Source organism: Lemur catta, chromosome 2 (assembly GCF_020740605.2).
Source record: "Lemur catta isolate mLemCat1 chromosome 2, mLemCat1.pri, whole genome shotgun sequence".
In the NCBI taxonomy this organism is placed as follows: Eukaryota; Metazoa; Chordata; class Mammalia; order Primates; family Lemuridae; genus Lemur; species Lemur catta.
Genome location: NC_059129.1, coordinates 96,674,595 through 96,694,819, shown reverse-complemented (window position 1 = coordinate 96,694,819; position 20,225 = coordinate 96,674,595). Strand labels below are relative to the sequence as shown.

General features: G+C 34.0%; 1 long non-coding RNA gene across 1 annotated transcript in view; it reads right to left on the bottom strand.

Moving 5' to 3' along the window:
- Nucleotides 1-11: 11 nt before the first annotated feature.
- LOC123632206 overlaps nucleotides 12-20,225 on the bottom strand; it is a 103,521-nt gene continuing 83,307 nt past the window's right edge. Inside the window, exons 2-3 of the long non-coding RNA XR_006733295.1 lie at nucleotides 150-203; nucleotides 12-31 (exon numbers count right to left, since the gene is read on the bottom strand). This is a non-coding gene — a long non-coding RNA (uncharacterized LOC123632206). The remainder of the gene's footprint in view (nucleotides 32-149; nucleotides 204-20,225) is intronic.

Sequence of the window (20,225 nt, the reverse complement as noted above, 5' to 3'; positions counted from 1 at the left end):
ATATTTTGTGGGCTATTGATACATCAACATACTAGATATCATGGAGAAAAAACATAAAAAGATTTATTGAAATACTATTAACATAAAAATGTAACAACATATATAAAGGCTCTGTATAGTAATTTCTAGACAAATAGAAAAATCAATACCTTATGTCATCTTGGAAAATCAAATTGTGTTTTCAGGAAGAGGTGACATTAGTCCTAAATTTTGAAAAGAAAAAAGTCATTAACTTTTACCTAACTGAAGAAAGTGTTATGTTTATTTAGAGAGATGGCATTGTTAAAATGAAGGAGATTCAAAATCCTAAGTTATGGAAAAGTATAAGTATGTTGATATGGTGCCAATGAAGGGTGCATCTGGGGTAAAACAGAATAACACAGGAGAGAAAATGAGAATAAATAATGGGCTATAAATCTCATGCTAATGAATTTGAAAGGAATGCAAACAGTGACTTTGAAGGATTTCTAAAAAAGAAATCTACAAATCTCTCAAATCTACAAATCTCTCTGACACTATGTGGAGGATGAATAAATTGAAAAAGAGTTAGAATCATCAATATTAAAGCCAGGTAGATGTATCAGGAGAAAAGAAGATTTAAGATCTTAAGTGTTTCAACTGCAACATTAAAGTGAAAATTTGTGGAGTTACAATTTTTATTTCTGGTGAGACTATATTTTGTATATTTTGGTATAATATATATATTGACATAACTATATAGTTACTGATGTGACATATTAATATAATTAATAGCTCCAATATCAGTTCTCTCATCTCCTAAGTACACTCACGTGTGAAGTAGAGATCTAGTATGCCTAAATTTTAATTTAACCCTTGAGTTATAAACAGAGAGTTTTGTGTTGCTTCCAACAGAACTTAAGTGTATAAATTATATGAATAAGAAAATATCATTTGTAAAAACATTTCACCGTAAAGTAAAAGTTCCCAGTACAGTGATAAAATTCAGTACTCTTGAAATTTCAATTACAAATAAGAATTTTTCAGGTGAACAAAGTAACATAAATACAATGGAAAAAATCAGAATTGCTATTTCTTATGTCTTTTTCTTCTGAGGTTTCACATTTTGTTAGGATTGTGGATTTGGGGATAAGATTCTTGCAGATATCCATGAGAGTAACTTTGTGTTTAATACACTGTTTATTATGCAATACTATTTTTTAAAACATTTCAAAATATTAAGGGGGTACAAATGTTTTTGTTACATAGATACATTGTATAATGCTTAAGTCAGGACTTTTGATGTGTCTATCACCAGAATAGTGTTCATTATAAAAAATAGGTAAGTTTTTTACCCAACACCTCACCTCCCACCCTCCTTTTGGTTCCCATTGTCCTGTATGTGCCTTTGAGCCTGTGTGTACCCATCATTTAGCTCCCACTTATTGGTGAGAACATGTGGTGTTTGTTTTCCATTCCTAATATACTTCACTTGGGATAATGGTCTCCAGTTCCATCCAAGTTGCTGCAACCAACATTATTTCATTCCTTTTCATGGCTGAGTAGTGATCCATGGACACCATATTTTCTTTATCCACTTGTGAATTGATGGACATTAGGTTGGTTCCACATCTTTGCAATTGTGAATTGTGCTGTGATAAACATTGGGTGCAGGTGTCTTTTGATAAGATGGCTTCTTTTCTTTTGGGTAGATACCCAATAATGGGATTGCTGGATCAGATGGTAGGTCTACATTTATTTCTATGAGGAATCTCCATGCCATTTTCCATAGAGATTACACTATTAATAATTTGCAGTCCTACAACAATGTATAAATTTCCTATCTCTCTCCACCCACACCAACATCTATTGTTTTTTGATTTTTTAATAAAGTCCATTCTGACAGGATAAGGTGGTATTTCAATGTAGTTTTAATTTGCATTTCCCTGATGATTAGTGATGTTGAGCATTTTGTCATAAGGTTGTAAGCCATTTCTCTATCTTCTCTTGAAAAACTTCTGTTCATATCTTTTGCCCACTTTTTGATGGTGTTTTTTTTCTTTCTCTTTCTTTCTTCTTTCTTTTTTTTTTTTTTTTTGCTGATTTGCTCGAGTTCTTTGTAGATTCTGGACATTAGTCCTTTGTTGGATGGTTGGATGTATAGTTTGCAAACATTTTCTCCCATGCTGTAGGAAGTATATTCATTCTGTTGATTATTTCCTTTGTTTGCATAAGCTTTTTTAATTTAATTAAGTTCTATTTATTTATTTTTTGTTATTGCTGTATTTACCTTTGGGGTTCTAGTCATAAATTCATTGCCTAAGTCAATGTCTAAAAGCATTTTTCCTACATTTTCTTCCATGATTTTTATATTTTCATGGCTTACTTTTAAGTCTTTTATACATCTTTAATTAATTTTTGTACATGGCAAGAGATTTAGGTCCTGTTCATTCTTCTGCATAGGGTTATCCAATTTTCCGAGCAACATGTATGGAATAGAGCTTCCTTTCTCCAGTATATGTTGTTGACTGCTTTGTCAAAGATCAGGTGGTCATAGCTATATGTTTTTATTCCTGGGTTCTCTATTCTGTTCCATTGGTCTATATCTGTACTTTTATACCAGTATTTTGTTTTGCTCACTATGGCATCTTGTAGTATAATTTGAAATCAGATAATCTGATGCTTTCAGGTTTGGTCTTTTTGCATAGAATTGATTGGCTATTTGAGGTCTTTTTTGATGCCAAATGAAGTTTAAGATTTTATTTTCTAGATCTGTGAAATAAGACATTGGTATTTTGATGGGAATTGCAATGAATCTGTAAATCACTTTGGGCAGTGTGAACATTTTAACAATGTTGATTCTGCCAATCCATGAGTGAAGGATGTTTTTCAATTTGTTTATGTGGTCTACAATTTTATGCATCAGTGTTTTCTACTTGTAGAGATCTTTCACCTCCTTGGTTAAGTGTATTCCTAGGTATTTTATACCTTCTTTATACCTATTGTGAATGTTATTGAGTCTTTGACCATTATTTCATCATTCAATTTCTTCATTCAATTTCTGCTTTGATGATCTGTCAAGTTCTGTCATTGGGTTGTTGAAGTCCCCAGCTATTAAGATGCTACTGTTTATTTCTTTGCTTATATTTTGCCAATTTTGCTTTATGAATCTGGGAGCTCCTGTGTTAGGTACAAATATATTTAGGATTGTTACATATTCTTGTTGAATTGCTCTCTTTACCAGTATATAATGACCAGAATTATCTTTTTTATGATTGTTGATTTAATGTCTATTTTATCTGATATAACAATGGCTACACCTGTTAGCTTTTGGCTTCCATTTGCAAGGAATATTTTTTTACATCCTTTTACCTTGAGTATGTGTGCATCTTTCTGGGTTAGATGTGTTTCCTGGAGACAGCAGATACTTAGGTTGTGTATTTTCATCCATTCAGATAGTCTATGTCTTTGAAGTGGGACATTAGGACCATTCAGATTGAGTGTTAGTATTGATATATGGGATGTCATGCTGTTCAGCATGTTTGATGATATCTTATTGTTTTGTTTTTCCCTCTTATACTATTGTTTTATAAGAGCAGTGCGCTTTAATTTGGGGTATGTTTATACTGGTTTGTTTATATTGTCCTATTCCATGTATCACTTTTGAACATTTTCTGTAGGGCAGATATAGTGATGACAACTTCTCTCAGCATTTGCTTGTCTGCAAAAGTCTTTATTTCTCCATCATTTATAAAACTTAGTTTTACAGATTATAGGATTCTTGGCTTGCAATTGTTCTGTTTAAGAAGACTAAAAATGAAGCTCCAATTCCTGCTGGCTAAGAAGGTCTCTGCTGAGAAGTCTGCTGTTAACCTGATGGTTTTCCTTTGTAGGTTAGTTGCTGTGGCAGCTTGCAGCTTACAGAGTTTTCTCCTTCATTTTGCCATTGGCCAGGTTGATGATTATGTGTCTTGGAGATGTTCTATGTGATATGAATCTTTCCAGTGTTTGATGACCATCTTGTATCTTGTTATCTGAATCTCTGGTATACCAGGGAAGTTCTCCTCAAATAGGATTTCCATGCTTTTTGTTTTTTCTTCTTCTCCCTCCAGGGTACCTATAATTCATATATTGGCTCATTTCCCATAGTTCCATATTTCTTTGAGTGATTGTTCATTCTTCTTTATTCTTTTTCCTGCATCTTTGGCTGGGTTAATTTGAAATTCTTTTCTTCAAGATCTGCAATTCTTTATTCTGATTGATCTAATGAGTCTGCTGTTGAAGCTTTCCACTGTATTTTGTAATTTCTTAAATAACTCTTTTATTTCTTTAAGTTCTATTATATCCTTTCTTATGTTGTCTATGTCTTTAGTGAGTTTTTCATATTTTTCACTCATGTCCTGAAATATTTTTTTGATTTCTTTGTTTTGGTTTTCAACTTTCTCTTCAATTCTATTCATCTTGTGTGCCATCCATATTCTGAATTACATTTCTGACATTTCTGACATTGATCTATTGTGCTCCTTTGGGGGTGTTGAACTAACCTGTTTTTTTCATGTTGACAGAGTTCTTTCGCTGGTTTCTTCTCATCTGAAAGCTTTTGTCAGCTCAGTGCTGATAGGTTTGTGGTGCACCTGTTCTTTTTTGCTGGGAACTCTCTTACCTAGTGAGAAGAAGACATCCCTGAATAGCACTTTTGTGTCCTACTCCAGAGGATTGACCTGGGGGGAGGGGGCAGATGCATTGATACCCTGTAATGCAGCTGTTCTCCTGCATCATGTCATTCCCATGTGGTTGTCACAGTCTAAGCCAGTGCTGGGGGATATTTGTTCAGGTTGGTAGGTTTTCCCCCAAGCCACTGTTGAAAGCTTGGACAAGGGGCTGGGCAAGTCCCTCCTCACAGAGGCAGGAGGTGTGACCTGGCTGCCACCTGAGCACATTGTGGGACTTTGGTGGGCACCTGGTTGTGTTATGGGACCTCAGCTGGCAGTGGAGTGGGTTGCAGTTCACTGGCAGATGCCTGGGAACATTGCAGGATCTTGGCCAGTACTCGAGCAGATTGCAGGACCTTGGCAGGTGCCTGGGAGTGATATGGAACCTTGTCCAGTCAGTGGTGAGGTGGGTTATAGGGCTTTGGTGGGTGGGCACCTAGACAGATTTGGGGTCTTGGCCAGTGCCTGGGTGGGTTGCAGGACTACAGCTGGCTGTGGGGTGGCTCCTCAGGCTGCAACAGCTGGGCCACCCATAGCTAACAAGGCCAGCGTAATACACAGTGCCCCACCAGAGAGTCACAGTGGCTATAGCTCTCCCTCCACCCAGAACTGACTGTGGCAGCTGTTGCAGTCCTACTCAGGGGGCAGTGGCAGTGCTATCAAAATGGCAAGATGGCAGTTGCGGATAGTGAGGGCCAGAGGGCACCTGCTCTGCTCGAATCCCCAGGAGGAGCCCAGTGGTAGGGGTGGGGTTGGGGGAGTTTGTGGCACACAGTCACAGTGCACATAAGAATGTCCACACTCCCCGCTCCCTCTCTGACTTGGCAAGGGGTACTGAGGAGGCAGCTGCAATGGAACCAACCCCTCTGTAGACTGTGTGCTCTGGGGTTGAGAGCACAGATTGGTGCTTGTTGCTGCAACCTAGAATCAGAAGTTGGAGTGGACTCACTGTTGCTGCTCTCTAGTGCAATGCTGCTGCAGTCTCCAAGCAGCTTCCTAATCAATTCAGAGGCCTGCTGTGGTGGGGGAGCCCACTCACAGCTCAGATTCCAATGTCCACTGGGGGAGTTTGGAGCCCTGGGTGTCTCTCCCCTAACGCTTCCCCATGTGTGGATGCTTCCTCCAGGTACCTTCTGATCTGCAGAGCAGATCACCACGCCTCTCTCATCTTGACTGTGGGTAACTCCAGTCACTTTTCTGAAGATTCACAGTGCCCTTTCTGAGATGATCCATCCATGGATGAACCTCTACCCACAACATTTGATCCTCTCCTTCAGAGCAGCGAGTGCAGGCTGCTTCTAGTCTGTCATCTTGGCCCCTTCCCGCAGTGCTATTTATTTAAAGATGAAGTGATATAAATGAGCCAAATAATCATTAAAAATATAATAATAAATAAATATATTAAAATATTAATATGTAATATAAATACATAATATGCAATTATTACAATATAAATATAATTGTTTACATTGCCATATATTTAATATAGATTTATATTTAAAAATTTTTTCAAAATGAAATTAACCTCATATATATATTTTTGACATAGAGTAAAACTCATAGTAACACAGAGGTTCTTAATTTTATTTTCAATATAAGTTGTAATCATTTTCTTTAGGAACTAATGTTAAACTCTTAGTGTCTTCAGACAATATTTCTATAAACTAATGTAACATGGAGCTATCTACATGATTCTCACAGAACAGCCATATTAAACTATTGTAAATATGTAAAAAATACACAAATATTTTTCCAAGTTTCTTTCTCTCATAGATAAACTGGTTTATTCAGTGTCATATAATACTGACTCTTTCTTCAACATAAACCCAAATCAAAATATGTGTCACATATTCACAGAGATATGTTACTATATACATATCTATTACTAATTTTAAAGTATTTCATTGAAAGTTTTTTCCCCCCAAGATTTCATTGCTACATTTTGGGTACAGTTTGTTTGATTGCTGGAAACTCTTCATAAAGTTATAAACCTTCGAAAACTTTGAGGCAACAAATTGAATATATTTAACTTTTTGGAATAGTATTCCTTGAAATACATTTATTATCAATTATCCTAAAGCTTTAAACTGATAGACCAACTCTTTAAAAGATACACAAATAAATCAATAAGAATTATTAGGGAGTGTTAAAGTTTTATTTTTTTTTTATGTCTCTTGAGTGTTTGAAACATTTATTTTTTATTCCATATTTATTTATCAAATACTACTATTATGTGCCAGGAACTATTCTAACACTTGAGATATTATACATAAGTGACAAAAACTAATAGAAATGCCTACCATTTTTGAGAGTTTACTCTCAAATTCTTTTTATTATTTTTTTTAATTTTAAAATATTAAGGAGGTACAAATGTTTTGGTTCCATGGATAGCTTTAAAATGCTTTCATCAGGGCTATAAGTGTGCCCATCACCTGAATTGTGTTCATTGTACCTGTTAGATAGGTTTTTACCCCTGCCCTCCTCCTCTCACCACCCTTTTTTATTTCCAGTGATTTTTACTTCTTTCTGTGCCCATATACCCATCAATTACTTCCAAATTATTAGGGAGTGCACATGGTATTTGTTTTTCCATTCTTGAGATACTTCACTTAGGTACAAATCTCTTTCACTTTTATAAGAGACTCTATGTAACTGCTTACTGTAGTTTAAAAGGTATCTTAGATATTTATTGCTCATTTGGCTCTTGTAAGACTTTATTTTTTTGTCTTTAAAGATTCCTAGATTTTGAAAAGGCAATAATGCCATTACAACATCAATTTTGCTTTGGAACTACAAGGCCATATATCTCCTTTGGAAATTTTCTAATTTAATATAGCACAATTTTATCACATTATTTTTGTAATTAAGTTTTATTGGGTTCAGTTTCATCATGTTACTTAAGGTTGTTTAATTAAAATATTTTTTTGGCTTATTAAAGCAAATTAATGATACACAATTAAAACATTCATTTTATTCTACTACAAACCATACCATAATTAGTGGTTTATTTATAGGTTGATCAGTCTGTTGTTAGAATAGGTTCTACAGGTAAATTTGTTATTTTTATATTAGTTCAAACAAAATGTATATGTAATATATATGCATTCACAGTTTACATCTTAATATTTAAAATGTGTTTTTGGACTTACTACTTTATGCTTCCTTTTCTCCAAAATCATTATTTGTAATTAAGCGTTGGTTTTATCTTTGATAATTAATGGCTAAAAATTTACCTAAATACAATTAGCTTTTTAAAAAATAATTATCTATTTTTAATAACTTTGGACATTTTAATTGTATCCAAATTACTTTATCTATGTCATTTTCTACCTGATTTCTTTGGGAAATTAATTAATTGCACCAGAGTTTCAAATCGTGTCTGTTTGTGATGTGCCCACCTGTGCATGCATGCAAGATATGTGATGTAGACTTAATATTAGCCTTTTAAAAATGAATACTTTTCTATCAAGTGATAAAAGTATTGTGAATTCAGAAGATCCTCAATTTTTTCCTCCACTTTCTCAACTGAAAAGGTAAAGTGTTAACCCCGTTTTCCTTGGGAAATTCAATCTTACCTTTTTTTAAAAAAATAATATTCTTATTTGTCTTCTGGACACAATATTCTTGATTGTGTGTGTGTGTGTGTGTGTGTGTGTGTGTGTGTGTGTGTGTGGTGGCCACTAATACCATCCCTTGACAGGAAATCCAATAGCTCAGTGTGAAAAAGATCACAGAAATATAGAATATGTAACTGTGCAGCTCAGAGTAACCCCCTTTCTTGTAATGAGTTACATTCTTAAGCACTAACATAACACTGCTCCCTCACCTAAGGCTATAAAATCCATAGCTCCTGGTTCCTTTGCTCCTTCATCCTGTAAAGTTTCTCATTCCCTTGAGAGTGTGTCCTGGCCATTGAAATATATGTGTTTCATTATGAAGAATTTTAGAGTTACTGGTGAGCTTCTGCATTTATTGATTTGCATTCTTATTTTGTATTTACTCTGTTCCAATGTTTGTTGGTTTGAGAGTAAACTGAAGTGAAAGCAACAGTAAACCAAGTCTGAGTCATCTTTTTCACCAGTAATCTATTCTGGATCCTCTTTTTTTTTTTTTATTTCAGCTTATTATGGGGGTACAAAAATTCAGGTTATATATATTGCCCATGTCCCACCCATCCCCCCGAGTCAGAGCTTCAAGCGTGTCCATTCCCCAGACAGTGCACAATGCACTCACCATGTAGTCATACCTCCACCTCCTACCCCTACCCCCCCTCCCCGAGTCAGCACCTTCAAGCATGACCATTCCCCAGATGGTGCGCAACGCACTCATTATGTAAGCATACACCCATCCCCTCCCCCCACTCCCTGCCTCAGTCTGATATCCAATTGGTATCATTCCCCAATGTGCATTTAGGTGATGATCAGGGAAACCAATTTTCTGGTGAGTACATGTGATGCTTGTTTTTCCATTCTTGGGATACTTCACTTAACATAATGGGTTCCAACTCTCTCCAGGAGAACCAAAAAGATGTCATATCACCATTATTTCTTATAGCTGAGTAATACTCCATGGTATACATATACCACAATTAACTAATCCATTTGTGAATTGATGGGCATTTGGTGGCTAACAAACATATGAAAAAATGCTCAACATCCCTAATCATCAGGAAAATGCAAATCAAAACCACAGTGAGATATCATTTAACTCCAGTGAGAATGGCCTTTATCAAAAAGTCCCAAAACAACACATGTTGGCGTGGATGTGGAGAGACAGGAACACTCATACACTGCTGGTGGGACTGCAAACTAATGCAACCCCTGTGGAAAGCATTATGGAGATAGCCTTAAACAGATTCAAGTAGATCCTCTTTTGATCTGGTATAATTTACAGCTCTTTCTCAGACTACTTTGCCAGAGGTTTTTCGTGTTCCCCAATCCTCAGCAGTAGAGTTGTTAACAGGCATCTAAATAACTGATGAATAATATCATCTAGCCTAGTGACTTTAAATAGCGCTATACACTTGCTATTCCCAAATTTTGTGTCTAACCCCAAACATGGCTTTGAACTCTAGGCTTACCTATCCAAGTGTCTCCTTGACATTTCTACTGGGATATTTAATAGATGAATCAAAACTAATTTATGTAAAACTCAAATTTGGTTCCTTTCCTACTTCACTGCTACTCCTCCTTCAATGTTCCCAACTCAGTAAGCCACAATGCTCTTTACCCAGTTGTTTATGGCATATTCTTAGACATATCCCATATTTATTTTTTATTCTCACACTCTAAACCTAATATATCTGTAAATTATTCTACACACTATATTAATAACATGCACATCTCAAATCAAATCATTGTCACCAATACCTCAACCACTCTAGCACAATCCACCTTCATATGCATTCTGGTCTATTCTAGTGTGTTTTCAAATGATCTCATTTTTTCCACCCTTGAACACCTACAGGAAATGTTCCACTTAGCAGCTATGATGATTCTTTAAATAAATCAAATATATATGTATGTACACATATATATATTTGACCATGTTAATCATGTTACCGTGTACAAAAGCCTCCACATCTTTTCATTATACTTAGAACAAAATCCAAAGTATTTATTTTGACACACACAGGATCCATATCGGCTGACCCCTAGCTAATTTCTTCCTGGTTCACTGCCTTCTAATCACACTGAACTTTTTGCTGATCCTGTCACTTACACCAAATACTGTTCCACCACAGGAGATCTGCACTTACTATGTCATTTTGCTAGACACTTTTCCTCTATATATCTAGATGTCTAACTCTGTTTAATTATTCTCTACTCCAAAGACAGTTTCTAAACATACTATGTAATTTTACACTCCTATTGCTACCTATGCCTGTACGATGTATCATTTTTCTTCATAGTACAATTCACTAACTAAAATTTTATATTACAATTTCATCATATGTTATTGATACAAAATAAGGTTACATATAGTATATATCCTATAAAAGCTATATGTTGCCTATGTAATGCCTTGTAATTATAGAATAAATATAGGGTAATTATTAAATATTAGTTTCTCTAATATTTGCAGTAACCTGCTGCATTTTCTAACCCCAGTAATGTGTCATAAAATATTACATTTAAAATGTGGTAGCATCAGTGGTAATAAAGAAAGATGAAACTACATAATTAATATCTCTAATAGTAGAAAACATTTATATTTTTCCCTTACCCACACTATCTTATTAATCTTTGGAACTTTGTCATATTATGTTTATATCTTGCCTACTCTCATTCTCCGGTAACCTCTATGCTAATAACCTCAACACATAGTAATATTTATGAGCTTAAAATAATCTTTAAGTGTTTAATAATAATTTACTTTTCCTAACCATATCCAAGTCTATTTTCTTTTTCCCATTATTTTGTTCATAATCACTGTATTTATGATTTATAAAAACCACTTGATGAAACAGTTTCATAATTTGTCAAATCTAAATTACCATTAATTTTAAGATGTTCCCTTATTTTAAACATCACTAAGAAAAAATGCTGTGGAATAAATTATGGTGGACCATCAACGTATGACACATATTAATTCAGAATTATTTTACAGTATAAAGTGTGATGTGATAGCATAGAAAAATCCCCTAGTAACTATTTATTATAAAGGTAGGAGTGTTGAGCAAAGAATGATGCATTATTTAAATAAACAAATTGGCTAAGCAAATAGTATTTACTTAAATATTTAAAGTTCTGTCTTGTAATAATCAAATTCATAATAACTAGAGTGAGTGTTTCACATGCAGTTAGGGTCCTGTTTAAATCTTTCTTAAGAGGTAGAAGGCTTAGCAGCAGGAAATTTTAAATTTTATGGAAACAAGTAAGTTTTGTGCAGAAATATATGGGAGCAAGAATGTGAAAGAAGTGGAAATAGAAAGAATACCATGAAATGTGGTCCTTATACTGGCCCCTTAACTAATAAAAGAGCTCAAAAAAGGGAAGCTTAAGCAAATAACTTTGTTTCATCCAGAAAATATGTAGGGCATATATACGGCAGATAAGGTGAAACAATAACATTTTTTTTTTTTGGTCTAGATGAAAATGTGAGATACATAGTTGAGACTTTTTTTTTCCAGTTTTAGTTTAGAACATAGCATGGCTCAGCTCAAGTGGAGACTAAATGGAAATGAGTCATAGTTGATACTTCCAAGGTTTTGCAAGCTAGGTTACTCTCAACTCTCTCTCAGCAGGGAAATAGCTTTCTTCTCTAGGAACACCAGAGAAGCAGTCCCCAGGCACTGGAGAGATCACACAACTTGAGAGAAAACTGCATGTTCTTAATAGAATTTTGTACTAGAAATATGCTCAGGAGAATACAGAAAGGAAGATGGCAGCAGACTTACTTGTAAGCACAGGTGAGACTCGTGAGAGTCTCAGAAATATTTCTTATGATCATTAAAGGAAGATGGAAGACCTTAATATGCATGTGAAAACAATGTTTGTTTTATTATTCACAAATGTAATACATACACATAAACTGATGAAGCAAGAGAATTCCAAGTTACCCAAGAATATATCCACATATTTATTATACTATAGGTAATTAAAATTGAATTAAGATAATTTCCTATTGAAAAACTTTCCAATTATTTTATGTTGATTTAACTTATTAGATGTACCAATGGTTACTTATTTTGACTTTAGAATGTCTTGTGTCTATGGTGGATTGTTTATAAAGTGTGAAGAAGAGGTGTAGGGCTGCGTATGCTATCACCCTAGGGCAAGAGTGCACAACAAAGGCAGCTGTGGGAAAGGAACATAAAATTAAAAAGCCAAGAATATGTGCTGAACACAGAACTACAGCTATGGCAGGAGCAAGAAGAATTCACCTCTAAAACCCAAGGACATGGTGCCTGCCTAAGACTGAGTCTTAACCAGTACAACATAGAATCCTCCTGTACTCCCACTCACAACCAGGCTAACATGCAGGGAATAAGTATGTGGAAATATCCCACGGAGAGTTATAAGAGCTACATAAAGGGGACACTTTTATCAGATGGTGGAACTGGAATTGAAAAAACTCCTATGGTAACCAGCCTCCACCCCAAATTTCAGGTTTTACTTGATGTATTTGAAGCTTGTGGTATGCTGAAAGTAACCACTGAAACAACAAATGCAAAGCCAGTGCAACTTCAGACAAGATTGTCTTAGCCCTACAGTCCTAGTGACAAGAAAGATGTGCCCATTTCCAGACATACAAAATATCTCAGTATCTAGTGTTCTACACATGATTTCTGGAACTCAACAAGAAATTGTGAAAACACAACACATGGCAAAGGACAAAACAAAACAAAACAATCACCAGAACCCAGGCCCATGTACAGATAAAACACATGTGGAGAAACCATTTGACAGGTAATATAAGTGGAAATCTGTTAATTTGTATAAATTTTGCACTAATTTCCAGTTTGTTCATCAGAATTTGAATTATTTAAATATATGTTCCACATTTAACATAGTATACTAGACCTAGGCAGGGCCAGAAAAAACATCCTCACCCCAGTGGGTAAAATGATGAAGAAAATCATACTGCACAGAGTCAGGTAATATTATGGCAAAATAGATCAAAATATTCAATAACTATTTTCCTGCCTTCTTTTATTAAACATTATCTGTGTTTTCTTGTGTGCCCCCTATTCTTCCTTTTTCATTTGAATGCTCGTGTTCCAAGGTTGTATATTCATCTTTCTTCACTTTATATTTTTTACATATTCATTTTTTATTCATTTCCATGCTTCAGTTTTGAGCTCTTATCAATATGCTAATGAATACTAACTCTACATCTTCAAACCAGTAATCTGCCTGGATGTACAGTCATTTATTTAAGATAGATTGCTGCAGGACATTCCACAAAAACTTTTACTACATGTGGCTAAAATAGATTTCAACATGCACAAAATAGTACTTAATATCTCTTTCTCAAAAGTTTTTTTAAATAAACGTTTATTAATTTTTAATATGTATCACAACTATCCAACATCTAAAGCTAGAAATAAGATTCTTAACCTCTCTATCCCCTTCATTTAGTTTACCTAAACCTTCCATTCCCTCTAACACTTATGACCTCTTGTCTAAACTATAAAATTAATTCTTTTAGCTGGTTATCATATCTGGATTCTCACCTTCTTCAAATTGCACCTAAAATTGCCATAAGTATATTCTATGTACTCTATTTAGCTACAAGGTGAAAATAACAATTTATTTTTGTAAAATTCTTCAACATTTATCTATTGCTTGGCAAAGTTATTACAAATTTTTTAGAAAATGTGCGAACATACACACATACACTTTCCCCAAAATTTAGGTGTATATCTGGTTACTTGATTCTTATATATAGTATGCCTCAGGTGTCTTGAGTAATCTTTTTATCCCTTGAAAGTGCTTTGATTTCTCATAATTCTCTATGTTCATGTTGCTCCCAGTTACTGGAATCCCTGCCATAATCTCCCCAATGAGTTACATTTTAGTCTTTTTTTTTTCTTTTTTCTAGCATTTAATACATTGTGTTTCCTGATTTTTAGATGGCTAGATTGTATTAATCTTATGTAACCTAGAGTATGAGACAGAATGTAGTAAATTCATATCCCCAAATATATTTTTATTATTTTCTGCTGATGGAAAATGGAGTTATTATTAAGCTAAAAAATTGTTATCGAAGAGCTATTATTTTCTTTTACTAATACTATAAGAAATCTTTGGATAAAGCAATTTGGTAAACACATCATAATCAACTATATGAATGGTTAGATGTCTTTGTGACTATTTAAAAATTCCTCGCATTTAACTAAATTAATTATTATGCTTTTGATGGGAGTCAGAGCTGAGGAATAATTCTCTAGTTTCAATGGGAAATCATCCTGTTTTACAAAAATGCAAAGGTATTAAATAATATTTATAATTTAAATAAAAGAAACAAGTCTCTATCACGCATACTAACAAATCCTTATTTTATGAAGTAGGGATATCATTAACAGTGGAGAAATTAGTTTGCAAAGCAATGATTTGATGTTCTGTCTTTAAACTCTTCTTTCCTGCTTGGCCTCCAGCCTTATTCACCCTTTCTCCTTATTAAATCCCAGCAATTCAACTCAGTCACTTTAAACTCATCTGCCTATTGTGATTTTCCTTTTCTGGATGACTATGTAACTTAATATCAAAGCTATTTGATTGAAATGCACATGATATTGATTTTTGAAATTTATGCCATATTACTTTATTTTACATTATATCGATGTATAATATGTTGTATGGATAACCTGGTTTTCAGTCAAAACCTGATGGTAAGTTCTGTAAGAACAAAGAGCACATAGCATAAAATTCTGTATGCAGATCATTGGGTTGTTAGCTTGTCCCAAAGTACACCATCAGTGTTTTCCACGTAATTCTTCTAATTTATATCTCATTTGTGCTCATTCATAACTTAAAAAGTTTCACCAATGAAAGAAAAATGATGACATACATTGATATACAATGTATAGATTTTAAGTATATTTTTCTCCCTGTGCTCACTAAGACACTGCTCGAGTACGCGATATTAGAGTACTGGTGTTAGGCAATAGCGAGAGCCTCCGGCTTTCCTGGGGATGAGGGGGGCGCAGGTGTCCCTCTTCAGATAACCTCACAGAGGGAAAAGGAGGGCACTGCCAATCAGAATTCAGCACACTAACTGTTTAAGCTGCCGGGGATTCCTGGAAAAAGAAATTCCCAGAAAGACAATCAGCGCACGTGCAGTAGGATCTGGAAGATGGCCCAAAGTAACCTTGGGCCAATTATCATGTTGTTAGCATAAATCTGCATTGCGGTTTTGCCCCACCCCCAGTGGGCTTTCAGAGAGGCTCATGGGAAATCCGCATGTACAGTAAGACTCAGGTTATGTAAGTAACAGCTGTCTATCAAGGTGACACATGAGCCACGCCTGCCATGAACCATCCAGCCCAGGCAATATAAAATAAAACTTTAGTTAATAGTCAGGGCCTCCTGTAGCAACAGCGGCCTGTTTTCTATCTGTGGCAAATTTATCTTGCTTTTACTCAATAATTTTTGCCTCTTGCTTGCATTACTATTGGTGTGTCTGGCCATTCTTCAGCCCAGAACACACCAAAGACCGGAAACTGACCACAAACCCAACACTAGCACTATAGAAAAACTAATGAATTTGGATGTGATGAAAATCTTTAAAGATCAAGATATCTTTTACTCATTTATTGTTTTTAATTATTTAAAATAAAATTACTAATGTCGCTGTTCCTTTCTGGGTAATTTCTATGGTCAGCCCCCTTTCCCCAACCCCTTCCCAAATGTTTGCAAATGGACTGAAAGCTGATTTCAAAATCCAGGAATATCTGCAAGTTGCATGGCTAACAATGCGCTTTAAAAGCATAGAATATCTATTCTCTCAAAAGTTATTTTTCTTTTTTTCCATAATTCTATGTGGTCTATTGTTGCCATTACTTTAATAGACATTTTACACAGGTATAGGCAAATGTAGCCTCACTCTATTTCTATATTTCTTTTTGCACTGTAAGGCCTATTTGTGCCCACTGAAAGCAATATTTTTCTTAATCCAATTCATTAAGATGAATTAACCAATTGTTATCATTTCTCTGTGTTAAATGAAATTATATCAGTCATATGTTTTCTAGTCCCTTTTTTCCTGATATAAACAGGAGAAAAGGAAATGGTGAATCATCCTCTTTTGAATCCATTAGAGTTCTGATTTTAGAGCAACAAATTATTTAAAATTTATAAAGACATAATATTTAGAAATGATTTACTTATTAGTGGTTATCAATGTCATATGAATATCTGAGGATTTAAAAGAAAGAATCATAATACATTGGATTATATCCTATTGCTTTGTCTTGCAAGCTTTCTGGTATAAACTATCATTTTCCTAAAAGATATCCATTCCCTGGAGAAATTGATTCATTCAGAATTGAGCTAAGTGAGTTCTTGTCCTAAAACTTTTGGATTTGGTATGTAGAGAACAGGTTTTCTATTGCTGGTAGATGCAGCAGTAAGACTTCATATCTGAAATTTAGCAGAAACTACATTTTACCTCTGTATATTATAGAAATTGGAGAATTCTGTTCTTCAGAGAAAGATAAAGGAAAGAAATAGATGTAGAGAGAGGAACATAAATGAGAGGTAGGGTAAATATTCTGATAATATTTGAATCTCTGATTCAATTTGTTACTAATCTTACTTTCATAAGCCATTGTATTTTTCTTGAAATCCATTTCTCATTTATTTAAGCTAGTTTGAATTTTTCTGACATCTAGTAAAGTAATCCTAATAAAAATAGGTTACTATTTTTAAATGACATATATAAGATGATATTGAATATTGAAAGTTTATAATATATAACTGTTACCACAAAACCATACCAAATTCTTTATATTTAATGTATTTTAAATTTAAATTGGGTATGCATTAAATATTCTTCTTTGTATGATTAGATGCAACATAATCTTAATATAAGGTAAATAATTGACATTAAAAACATAGTGACAAATATTAATTTTATAAATTTTTTAAAATAAAATTTTTTTTATAATTTGATGGTATAGAATATTGCTCCCCATGCTGACATTATACAATCTTAAATGCAATATTTAAAAAAAATAAGAACAATGCCATATAACAACTCTAAAAGAGTGGAACATACAATTGCACCTTCTAAAATCCCATTATAATTTAAAGGAATGATGCTTTTTTTCCAAATACATGAAAATATGTTTTATAAATATTATCACCTTTCAGCTTTCTATTATATGTCCTTAAAATATTTTGAATTTATTCATATATTTTTAAATATTTTTATCCTTTAGCGCTTTCTTTTTTCCACATTTACCCTTAATCATTATATATCAGAAATTTAATAGTGAAGAAAATACTGATGGTGAAGAGGAGAAGAGAGCTAGAAATAAATAACATGTAATAACTACTTACTATGTGCTAGGTAAGAATCAACTTTCTTCACATTTTTAACTCAATTTTCACACAACTCCCTACCTCGGCACTATATTTAATCCTCATTTTGTAGGTGAAGAAACTTGCCTCAAATAACTCAAAGAAAGCTGGAGCCAGGATTTAAACAAGCATTTTGACTCCAAACACTATTAATACTGACTTTATTAGATTCCTGAGAATAAAATGCGAAAGGATTTCAGAGTCAGAATGCCTATACTTAAGGCCTCACTCAGTTATTTAAACTAGGTCAATTTCCTTCATTGTAAATTGAACTATGTAATTATAACTGCTTTGTTTTCAGATCACTGTAAGAATTAAATAAAGCAATAGCTGGAGAGCATGTTTTATAAGCTAGTAATTAGTATTCATATGAGTTTGTACCTACTTACTATATGATATCCAAGTTATTCCAATTTGTTTTGGTTCTGTTATCAATTCTTATTGCCTCAACTATTGGAGAATTATGACAATAATTAGTACTTTTTAAAATTCAGTATAATTTAATATGTGATGTTTTAAATATAAAGAAGCTTTGGTTTTCAAATTGTATGTTTTTTTAAGTAAAATTCCCAGCTCAGATTTACCTGTTAGCTTCTCTCATTGTCATATTCTAATTATTTTGAAATGAGAAAAAGGAAAGCAAAAAACTTAGATATAATGAAAGGGTATCATCTTCCATATGTTTTTATTATTAATTGAAACAAAGGGCAAATCAGTTAAAAATAAATTAACTCATTCATATTCATTAAGGATTGAAAGAGAATCACAATGATGAGCTCTTTATTATTCATAAAGGCCTTTAGCTATGGTGACAAAAGTTGTATCAATTTAAAATGCAATTAAATGTAAACACATTGTATTTCATACTTTATAGTTTTCTAATTTGTATTAATAAGTACATGGGATTTTTTTTTCATGTAAGAAGATTGGGTAGTTTAAATTTTGACTCTTACTCTGTTTCAATTTCTCTCTACCACCAATTTTTGTCAACAATGCATATAACAAAATTTTAAAGTCCTACGAAAGAATTCATATGCAATCTTTGTTATTAAAGAGGGGAGAAAGATTCTGTAGAAACATTTGTGAGTGATTCTGCCTTAGGTACTTCTAGCTTATAATCACAGAGGCGACATCACACAAGTGCTGAGAATGGCAGAAAGGAAGACTGAAGTTGCCTGAGTTGAACTATTGGACCATCTCTGGAACTACCTACTTCCAAATTGCTTGTTGAAAAAAGAATACATGTACATGAAGTTTAAAACACTTTTATTTGGATATTTGTTTTTTTCTGGGTAGGAGAATATCTAACTCATACTTTCTTTAGTATTCTTTAGTAATTTTCCACTAGTAAATGTAAAAGCCCTTATTTTGAAAGGATAAGTGATGTATGACAGTAACTTACTGAAGAAAGAAACTGTGTCTCTGGAGAAAACTGAGGAGATGAACTGTCTGTATATACACACATAACACACACACATTTGTAAGTGTATACGAGTATTCCAGAAAGAGAACACAAATAGATAAAAACATCCAGAATTGGAAAGAAATATGGATCCAAAGAAAGAGTATGACATTCTTATGGAGGTAGGTGATGTTTCTGGGGAGACATATTGGAACCAGTTTCTATGAGCCAGTGCAGGCAATTTTAAAGATTTTGTCCTCTACCTGAAAAGCAATGAGGTGGTGGTGGTGGTGGTGGTATCTAAACCATTTCAAGCAAGGCATTTGAGTGTGCTTTTTTTATGCTATAGGAAACAATTAAAGGATGAGACAAAAGTAAGTGAGACAAAAGACAAAACTTTCAGTTATTCAGACAACAAATTGTAGGATTCTTAGGATAAGAACTTTTGGTGATTGGAAGAATCTGAATGTGAAGAATGGTGTTATCCACTTAAATAACAGTTTCCTGGCATGAGGAGATGAGTACTTTTTCCAAAAATAGAAAACAGTGGAGAAAGTCACACAGGTCCTTCCTTCCTTCCTTCCTTCCTTCCTTCCTTCCTTCCTTCCTTCCTTCCTTCCTTCCTTCCTTCCTTCCTTCCTTCCTTCCTTCCTTCCTTCCTTCCTTCCTTCCTTCCTTCCTTCCTTCCTTCCTTCCTTCCTTCCTTCCTTCCTTCCTTCCTTCCTTCCTTCCTTCCCTTCTTTCATTCTTTCTCCATATTCTTTTACTTTTCTTTTTCTTGATAGGGGATGTAGGGGTGGTCATTTGAGACTTCAGTTTTTTCACGGTATTCACAATTGAGACTCCTATGTGGCTTCCAAGAGAAGATATTGATTACGAATGTATGTAGGGGTATGACACTATGGAAATAGATAATGGAGCTATCAGCATAGTATAATACATATAAAACCATAAGAATAGTTGCCAACAAATGAAATAGATCATATCTTGAAAGTACAATACCTTTTAAATAGTTTAGAAAAGTACAAAATGAAGACCAAGCTAGGATGACAGAGAGTGGGTAGAAACCTAGGAGAGTGTGACATCACGGAAATGAGTTATATCAAGGAAGAAATGCTCATCTGT